The sequence below is a fragment of the Psammomys obesus genome, unplaced genomic scaffold, assembly GCF_907164565.1.
Source record: "Psammomys obesus unplaced genomic scaffold, mPsaObe1.curated_primary_1811, whole genome shotgun sequence".
In the NCBI taxonomy this organism is placed as follows: Eukaryota; Metazoa; Chordata; class Mammalia; order Rodentia; family Muridae; genus Psammomys; species Psammomys obesus.
Window position 1 is genome coordinate 351167 of NW_026596433.1, and position 10515 is coordinate 361681.

Here is a 10515-nt window from a genome sequence, read left to right on the forward strand (position 1 = left end):
TGTGTGTGTGTGTGTGTGTGTGTGTGTGTGTGTGTGTGTGTGTGTGTGTTTATACACATATACTCCTAAATATAATTTGCTCTATCTGTATAATGTTACTTGTATATATATTTTAAGAGCTGACAATTTGGTAAATCTTTTAAATTACTTCACTATGTTAAAAATGGAAAAAAAAATTGTTCTTTTGTGAGTTTTTCATTTTCTGAGCTGAGGAAAACTAATAATGAAGGTGAAGAAATGTGATATGCAGAGTATTTCATCCTACCAGGGGAGAACTGTATCTGCTCAGTCTAGACACAGCCTAGTCTCAGAGGATCAGTGGTAGAACAGAAGAAAACCATGAGAGATAATAATCCATTGTTGTCATTGAGATAAAACCCTTCTGCTCTAAGCGAAGGGTGCAAGGGTTTGTGTTTATACAGATGCGAAGCTGCTGTCCTGATCATGATCCCATCACAGTTCATTTCAATCACACCCTCTGTGGAGAGTGTGGTTGTATTTGAGAACAGGTGATAGCTTCATTCACTCAGAGAGCAATGAGGGAAACAGCACAAAGACCTCCAGGGTGCAGGGTGCTGGTGCTGGCAGAGCAACTGAGAAAGCACGGACAACAAATCTGTCGTGTAGTACGCAAGCAAAAGCAATAGGCAGACAGATCTGGAATAAGAATAATAAGAGTCCTTGCTACTTAAGTGTGACTCAAGGGAAACCCATCTGAGCACGTGGTTGCCGGCAATTCTGTTGTTTTGAGTAATAAAGTTAAATTTCCCTGTCATTACATCTCAATGGTATTTCGATCCGGGATATATCACTGAAACTCATTCCAAAGAGTGATCCCCTTTAATTGACAAGATTAGACATTAAATTTTGCAAAAATCTGACAGAACAGCATGCAAACCGGTGAAGATGCTTGCTGGATTACCAAAACCACTGCTTACATGCATGTCTATCTGTGTAAGAGACTTCTGTTACTTGAACTAGCTAGCTAACTTATGGAAAGCACAGACTGTAATCCTAGAGAAAGTGGGAGTGGAAATTAAGTTATGGAGAGAATGTATTGCTCAGAAAGAATGTACGGATTTGAAGAACTGGGAAGGAGGATCAGAATGAACAAATGAAGCAGGCTGAAGCTACACATAGGAAGAGAGAAAAATCAAATTGTTCCCTAAAATCAACAACAATTGGATCTATTAATGTTTTTATTTTTTTAAATAACCTTTTCTAATACCCTTTGGTCAAGGTTGTTTATGTTATAGTTTGTAAGATCTGAAAGGGGATTAACTGATGAAATTTCCCATAAACTCAAAGTTGAGCTGAAGAAAAGCTATTATTATTATTATTATTATTATTATTATTATTATTATTATAAATATACTCTTACTATTTATTAATTCAAAGCCTGGGAGTGATTTATGACAGCAAGTAGGTTGTACCCACAGAAGTGTTTATTTTATAAAACTGAGCTTTGACCATCACCTTGGCCCTTCTAAGCTGCAAAGCTGGCCTTCAGAAAATGAAATATCAACAATAATCAAAACACTGTACTCATTGGGAGCCTGGGGGAACAGTGAAGTTCCTCCATTTGGAGAGTAGGAATTTAAAAAAAATATTTGCTTGGGATTCAAATTTTAGACTAAATACATTAGTTCAAAAGAATTAGTGTTGCTGGATTTGGACCATTTAGTCTCAGGCCTGTAAGGTCTTTCAGATTTATTAAGAACATTCTGATTGAGTTACTGTTGGCTTCTCTCTGGTGATGTGTGTGATAATGATCTCTTAGCCTGTGGAAAAGTTAAGTTTGTGGTAGACATTTCCTTGTGAAATGAGAGATACATTTATTTTAAGGCTATTTGGTGAGAAGCAGTGTTTGTTTGTTTGTTTGTTTGTTTGTTTGTTTGTTTGTTTGTTCTGGCACTTGAGAATGTGGTCCATCTAAGGGGGCAATACCCATCTCCATGTACTTTTGTCAACACGAATTAGACTGAATGAGTGGTGTGGGGGAATCTGCAGTGAGTGTTGTTTCTGTGCCTCACTGGGTGTTGAGGAGCTCCTACTGTCTCTTGTGCACTTCAGCTTAGGCTCATAAGCCTTTGAGTAGAGTTCCTGTACCCCACAGATGCTTGCACACCACTTAGAGCTGCATTAGCTTTTAATTGACATGACATGAATGTCATGTCAAAATGTCTGGTTCTACGTTTGCAAATTCAGGCTTTGGCTTTTGTTGTTATTTGTGCTGTTATAAGATTTGGGTCTACATTTCCAAGATGCTTGTTAGGAGCTTAAAAATTTGGCCATTTTTGCATAATTTAGAACAAATCTCTAAAGATTATTAGAAACATAGTAAAAGAGTAAGTCTTCAAATGCCTAAATGAATGGAATAATTCCTGAATTTTAGGAATTAGATAGAGATGATAAAAAATCCTTACATTTATTTATTAATTTATTTATATATGCATTCATTTATTTTTAGTTACTTATTATTTTTGTTATTAGCATACAAATTATTTGTTTTCACTATGACATTTTCCAAACAAAATGTTTTTGTTGATTATTTCCTTGCCTTTTTCCTCCCACCCTTGGATCCCCCATCTTCTCTGTGTTACTTGTCCTGTGTGCTCTTTTCTCTTCTCTCTTTTCATGTGTACCTCCTCTCTTTCATTTTCAGGGTTTTCTACCAAATTTCATGGCCTTTACCCACTCTGACACTTCCTTATTTACATACCTATAAAAACTAAAGGTTAGAAACCACATTTGAGAGAAAAGAAGATATTTGCCTTCTGAGTATGGCCAACTCATTTAATATCATCTCTCTCATGGTTATACATTTCCCTGCAAATTTCATAATTTCATTTGAAGCAGTTTTTCTATTTTGCCTGCAAACTTAGATGAAGAGAAAATTGACTTGTACACTTTTGGAGTTTCCAAACTCTCTTCATTTGACATTGTCTGCGAATTATCATGCTGCTTACATTTTTAAGGAAATGTTGATTAAATTAGGTTACTCTCTTTCTTCTCTCCACACCAGCTTTCCCTAGTTTTTCATTATCTGTCACTGTATTTCAGCATTCGGGTTTTATCCTGCATTGAAAGTATAAAGAGTATACCTTGTTTTTGCACTTCTTTTTAAATTTAACATTAAATAACAGTGTAAATAAGCATTCGTTAGCAGCACTATTACATTTACAGATATTTAGCCATCCAGTTAGGTACTATTCTGACCACTCATTTGAATTTTGAACATGATAGAAATTTATACTCATTCAAAAAGAATATACTTGCTAGAAATTTCTTTTTTGTCTATAATACCAAGGTGAGCAAGGTGCTCATGCTGCTATTTAAAAATGATTAAAATGTGCTTGAGGGTATGCTAAACTTTTCATGTGGAAATATGCATAGCATGTGTGAAAATAAAGAGGGAACACTAAGTTATGGTGTCTTTATTGAATCTGATCATCAAACTGAACTGTTATAATGACTTTTTTAGTTGAACACTGTGATAAGTTTAAGTATTCAGACATAACTTTTTTTCTAGTAATACACAATGTTTGTGCATATGTGAATAAATGAAGGATGTGTGGCTTTCACTCATCAGGTACTGATAGACATTATTTGGTAATTAGAATTTTTATTCTTGTCAAGTACATTTTATATATTAATGAATACCAGTTTCTTTTCATGTCTTAAATGAAAAGAGTTTGTTTTCATCTGTTATGATTGCTCTTACTTATAAGAAGACTTTTCTGGAGAGTCCATGAGAGCCATTCTTATTTACATCAAAAGGGTGATACCTTTAAAAAAAATTAGGCATTGCATAAGAAAATAGTTTTCTTCAGCAACTTAAAGAATTTCAGGTGCCAAGGAATCTAGAATGTAATCCTCCAAGAACTAAATACATCAAATGCTGCAAATTTGGTACTTAGACCTATCTAAAAAGTATGTACTAGAGAATGACATTCCAGATGGCCACCAGGGCCTTTCATCATATCCCAGCTTCACAGAGATCTGACTTATTAATTATACTCAGTCCCACATATAAGTTGCCTTCCATGCATATCAGGTGAGTACAAACGCATCATCAGCTTCTTTCTCATAGTTATTAATTTTTCCTAAATGGAGGTATACATATTTCTAATGTCTTCATTTTCACAGTTTTTCTTAGTTTTTTTCTTGTTTGCCATTTCTCCCCTCCCCAAGAAAAACAGTGAAATTAACTATCATAACTAATATTACAATATGTATGAAGATGAGTGTATTGGGTTGTGCACCTACATAATTTAAGGTAGTTCTATTTGATGTGAAGATTTGTATTATTTTGGGGTTGGAGAGATGTCTCGGCATTTAAGAGCACAAGTGCTCTTCCAGTGGATTGGGTGTCTGTTTCCCACCAGCCACCAGGGCACTCAATAGTCTGTAACTCAGGTCTAGGAGTTCTCATGCCCTTTTCTGGCTTTTACTAGCAAGTACAATACATGCAGGTAAAACACTCAGATACATAAAAATAAATAGTTGAAAAAGAATTTGTGTTGCTTCCTCTCATATAGTTATATGGTGTACATATTCTTATCATATATATATATATATACATATTGTTATGTATACATATATGTATATTCTTATATATATATATAAGAATAATACATATTATTCTTATATATATAAGAATAATATATATATGTATATATATTGTTATATATATATTCTTATATATATATTCTTATATATATTCTTATATATATATAAGAATATATATATAAGAATACATATATATGTATACATATATAAGAATATATATATTCTTATCATATATATACATATTCTTATCATATATATATATACTTGTGACATTTCAAATCTTTTGTAGTAAGCTGTTCTTTTTTAATTTTTTATTTAACTTTTATTAATTACATTTTATTCATTTTGTAACCCCTCATAAGCCCCTCCCTCCTCCCCTCCTGATCCCACCCTGCCTCCTCTTTCTGCATTCATGCCCTTCCCCAAGACCACTGATAGGGGAGGTCCTCCTCTCCTTCTTTCTGATCTTAGTCTCTCAGTTCACATCAGAAGTGGCTGCATTGTCATCTTCTGTGGCCTGGTAAGGCTGCTCCCCCTCAGGGGGAGGTGATCAAAGAGCAGGCCAATCAGATTATGTCAGAGGCAGTCCCTCTTCCCATTACTATGTAACCCACTTGGACACTGAACTGCCACGGGCTACATCTGTGCAGGGGTTCTAGGTTATCTCCATGAATAGTCCTTGGTTGGAGTATGAGTCTCTGGGAAGTTCCCTATGTTCAAATTTTCTTGTTCTGTTGCTCTCCTTGTGGAGTTCCTGTCCTCTCCAGCTCTTGCTATTGTACAACACAGGTCCATCTTGAAGGTAAGGAGACTTTTTTTAATTATTTTTTTCATTAATTACACTTTATTCACTTTGTATCCCCCCATAAGCCCCTCCCTCCTCCCCTCCCGATCCCACCCTCCCACCCCATTCATCATGCATGAAGCTCCCCAAGTCCACTGATAGGGGAGGTCCCCTTCTCCTTCCTTCTGGTCTTAGTCTATCAGATCTCATCAGGAGTGGCTGCATTGTCATCTTCTGTGGCCTGGTAAGGCTGCTCCCCCCTCAGGGGGAAGTGATCAAAGAGAAAGCCAATCAGATTATGTCAGAGGCAGTCCCTCTTTCCATTACTATGTAACCCACTTGGACACTAAACTGCCATGGGCTACATCTGTGCAGGGGTTCTAGGTTATCTCCATGCATGGTACTTGGTGGAGCATGAGTCTCTGGAAAGACCCCTGTGTTCAAATTTTCTGATTCTGTTGCTCTCCTTGTGGAATTCCTGTCCTCTCCAGATCTTACTATTTCCCACTTCTTACATAAGATTCCATGCACACTGTCCAATAGTGGGCCATAAGTCTCAGCATCTGCTTTGATAGTCTGCAGGGCAGAGCCTTTCAGAGGCCCTCTGTGACGGGTTTCTAGCTTGTTTCCTGTTTTCTTATTCTTCCGATGTCTATCCTCTTTGCCCTTCTGGATGGGGGTTGAGTATTTTAGTCAGGGTCCTCTATCTTGATTAGTATCTTTAGATGTACAGATTTTAGTAGGTTTATCCTATATTACATGTCTATAAGAGTGAGTATATACTGTGTGTGTCTTTCTGCTTCTTGGACAGCTCACTCAGGATGATCCTTTCCAGGTCCCACCATTTACCTGCAAATTTCATGATTTCCTTATTTTTCATTGGAAAAATATTCATGACTAATATTCCATTGTGTAGATGTACCACAATTTCTGCATCCATTCTTCAGTTGAGGGGCATCTGGCTATTACAAATAAAGCTGCTGCAAACATGGTTGATCAAACGTCCTTATTGTACTTGAGCCTCTTTTGGATATATGCCTAGGAGTGATATGGCTGGATCTTGAGGAAGCACTATTCCTCGTTGTTTGAAAAGTGCCAGATTAATTTCCAGAGTGGTTCTACAAGTTTACATTCCCACCAGCAGTGGAGGAGGGTTCCCCTTTCTCCACAGCCTCTCCAGCATGTGTTGTCACTCGAGATTTTCATCTTTGCCATTCTGATGTCTGTAAGGTAAAATCTCAGGGTTGTTTTGATTTGCATTTCCTTGATGGCTAATGACATTGAGCATTTCTTCAAGTGTTTCTCTGCCATTCTATATTCCTCTACAGAGAATTCTATGTTTAGCTCTGTTTAGTTCCCCATTTTTTAATTAGATTACTTGGTTTGCGGCTTTTCAGCTTCTTTAGTTCTTTATATATACTGCATAGTTGCCCTCTGTCAGAAAAAGGGTTGGTGAAGATTCTTTCCCAATCTGTAGACAGTCGTTTTGTTTTGATGATGGTGTCCTATGCTTTACAGAAGCTTTTCAGTTTCATGAGGTCCCATTTATTGGTTGTTGCTCTTAGAGCCCATGCTGTTGTTGTTCTGTTCAGGAAGTTGTCTCCTGTACCAATGAGTTCTAGGGTGGGAAAGACACTTTTATGTCATTGATGAGATAATTGCTGCTCTCCACTGCAGGGTTCTTACTATAGTGGATGTTGGCCAGGTGGCTATGCCAGGGCTTTCTGTCACTGCAGTCACTGGAAACTACTCATGTCACAATACCACACTCTTTGGAAGGACAATGACGACCTAGCTTTAAAAATGATGCTAGCTGTGATGGTCAGAATTGGTGTTGATCAAGCTATTTACAGATTGTCCTGTGAACACAGCTTCCTTGAGTTTGATTGGAAAGGAAATCAGGCAGCTACTGCAAGTCTCCAGGATATCCCTGTTCTCCTGTGTTTGACATCTGCTTCCATATTTATCTTTCTTTAGCTGCTCTGATACAATTTTAAGAGCTAGAAGATTCTCACATTTTAAATTCTTCAGTTTAAAAAATATTACGTTATTAGATTTGTTTCTAAGCAGCAGTTTTATTCCATTCTCTAGATCAAAATAAGAAACAATGACAAAGCATTCATTTTATTTGTGAAAACCCTTTTATAGTTTGCTATCTTTACCTAAGGTGGATTTCCATTCTACTACAGTGTAATATTATATTCTCTTTTTTTCTACTTCAATTTTTTTGTCTCCAAAGGACTGTTTCTTATTACACTTTTCTCTAGATTATAGTTTATCTTTTATTATCATCATCACAATAATGGCACTTATTTTTATATCTGGAATGTTTAACATGTCCAACTCAATATTTTGCATTGTATCACCTAACTTTCATAACTGTTTTATAAGGTAGGTCCCATGGTAAAGATGAACAATCAAGACCATGGAATAAGGGTGAACAGGCTGCCTCACATTTCGATTGCTATCAAGCTCCCTTAGTCACTGGCTGATGTATGCCAATGCTTTCTTTTAAACAAAGGTTCTCAACTTCTGTGACTATCTGGAGCCCTTATTCTTTTGCTGGCTCCTATCTTTTTCCTGCTCTGAGTTTTTTCCTGCTAGGTTTCTGTATATGTGTTTAGTTCCTTCCTATTTCTCTTTCCATTTAATTGTGGGTTCCTTTTCACCTCATAAATCCCTAGGGATTATCTAGAAGCCAAGAGTGAATCTGAGAGTACACAGGTCTCTGTTTACAGGTATGTGATTAGATGGCAAGATAACAGAGAGCTGGGAAATTAGTCATAATGAGTGTTGCTGTGAAAAGAGGGCAGGAAATTGCACTCTGTCAGTCATGTTGACTGTAACTGCCTGGAGTTCGTACAGGGACACAAGGCAAAAATAATGGCTGATGTCATTTGATTCATCGTTTTGGCAACTAGGGTTGTATGCCATTGAACATGCATGTTGCAGATGAGTCTCCCTCGTTTGGCAAAGGGTGAGAATAAGGTTAAAAGGGGAGTTCACTTTGTTGGCGTTCCCTTCCTTCAAACCTGGTATGAAATCCACTTGGCATACATTTCTAACATTTGGCCTGGGTAGCTCACACAGTGATACCTAGTATACACAGGAAGGAAAATTCAACAGAGCACCTTTGGCTACAACTCCTGCTTTTACAGAAGAGGAAATAAGCCATTATCCCACTCTCCACTTGCTGAACTCTGGCTGCCATCACTGTGAGGACAGAATGTACGTATTCATCTCACTTCATTTGTGTTCAAGGTGCAGAGTGAGACAACATGAACAAAACTCAAGCAAAACTAAAATTTCACCTCCCTCAGCTAGGTAGCTCTTAAGATTAGGGAGTAATAACTTCCACAGGATAGGTATACTTGGACATTGGTGGCTTTGCAAGACAAAGTAACTCATAAGACAGGCTTGAGAGAGCATCAAACTTTATTCCCTTGAAGGCATTTAAAGGTCCAATAAAAGCTCTAAGTAGAAAGGATCTTAGTTGGCAGATTCATAGGGAATATATAGATGTTATAAACATTCATACTGCAGATAAATAGAAATTCAAAATGAGAGGGATTAAACTTGTTATCTGGTGTTAAGCAGTAGGAGACTCTGCCAGGACTTGGGCCAGGGTTTCTGGATACTGTGGCTAATATCTTTCACATAATCTACATGACCGACAACTTATTTCTCATCATGGTAGGTAAAGTGCCATCCTGTGCCAGTCCTCTTTGTGATGTAACACTCCACACACTTCAACTTCATTCACACTGTCATTACTTTATTGTCCTGAAATACACTTACATATTCCTTCCACAGAAACACAGACTGAGTACTTTTGACTGGAGGAATTTAGAATGCTTTTATGAGGAGTTTTAGCTAAGATTTAGGGGCAGGGGAAGTTTGCTAGAATGAAAAAGAAGGAAAGCATGAGCAGACACATTGTTTTGTGGCTTAGGCCTAGGACAATGTCTGGACTTTAAGGTGTTAATTACAGTTTGGCAAAGTTGTGAAAAACTGATTCTACTTAGAGAGGAGGGGAAAAGGGAGTAGAGGGGGTAGGGGCTTGGATAAACAGAGAAGAGGAGGAGGGGGTAGGTAAGGGAGAAGGAAGAGAAATCTATAGTCAAAACAATAGAACTGAAAAATTTGAGGTATTGTAGCAAAAGAAGATAGCTATTTCAATAATTGGTAATTAAATCTCCATTCGTGAGAAAATGGATTAGTTTATTAACATATTTGTGCATTATCAAATAGTTTAATGATTCATTTAAAATTGAATAGTGGTCCATTTGAGAAGCTGTCATAATAGTGTATTACCAGGTATAATTATACTTCTTAGAAAAGTATAACCAAAAATGTTCTCATTATCACAAGGACTGAAAATCTGATTTGTTTGATACAGTCATTTGATAAAGCAGAAATGATCAATATGAAAATAATATTATGTCACCTTTTCTGTTTCATTGATCAGTCTAACAATTTTGTAGCATTAGTAATGTCAATAGCTTGATAATACTAAAAATTCTGTTTAACCGAAGATAATGATTCTATATAAGTCAAAGATTTAGTTTGAATCTAGGATTATCATATATGAAAACTCATACTGATATTGACCTTAGAGTCTTAAAGAGCTTCCATGGATGACAAACAGTGTCCTTTCTATGGCTCTCCTGTACAAGTGATAGAAAGAACTTTTGAATCCTCATAGAAGTCCTTCAAATTTCAAATAGTAAGAGTTTAAGTGAGTAAATTAATTTTTTCTCAAATCTTATGTTATTTAACCATACAATGGAGATTATTGTTTATAGCATATTTAGGGAGGACTAAATCAAGTACCAGAAAACATGCAGTAGATTGCCTAGGCTCCTTACAGTGTTCTCATATATAAGCGTTACTTCCTCTTGCCTGTTTCTTTTGTCTCTGATATTTCTTTTTTATATGACACAGAAGGAGAAAAACACAGTTTAAAAAAAGCCTCAAGAAGGGTTTTCCTTCTTTGAAATGGAATCCTTGAACACCAGCCATATATGTATTGTCCTGCTGTTGTTATCAGGACTAGAAATAATACAGTTTTCATACAGTCTAGGAAAGAAAGACAGAAAGAAAGAAAGAAAGAAAGAAAGAAAGAAAGAAAGAAAGAAAGAAAGAAAGAAAGAAAGAAA